Genomic DNA, 445 nt, shown 5'->3' on the forward strand with positions numbered 1-445 from the left:
GGAGGCAGCATCCCCAGTACGGGTGGAGAGCAGATTCACCCCTTTGGGAGATAACAAGGCATGGTAGAGTGGAAAATCCCCATCGGAGCCATGTTTACTTCACCTTAACCCTGCTACTGCAGGAGCCAGTGGTCTTGGAAGCAAGATGGGACCAAGCAGGATGAATACCCCTTCCTCGAGATGCTGCCAGCAGCCGCAGCGGTGTCTCAAATCCCCTCCCACCCCCCACGCTCACTGCTGGAAGGATGATAATGCAGCCAAGTGGTGTCTGCTCACCCACAGCCCCCTGGCTCTCGTGCAAACCATAGGAACACCAGGCTGACACCGGCTACAGGAGAGGCTGCCCTTCCTCCCAGAGCAGCTGGGATGCTTGGGCAAGGGCAGTTTCTGGGACACAGCTCCCTGCCCTTCCCAGGACTGCTCTGCAGAGCTCTTTGTGCAGGGG

Source organism: Cariama cristata, unplaced genomic scaffold (genome assembly GCF_000690535.1).
Source record: "Cariama cristata isolate BGI_N322 unplaced genomic scaffold, ASM69053v1 scaffold25463, whole genome shotgun sequence".
Classification (NCBI taxonomy): domain Eukaryota; kingdom Metazoa; phylum Chordata; class Aves; order Cariamiformes; family Cariamidae; genus Cariama; species Cariama cristata.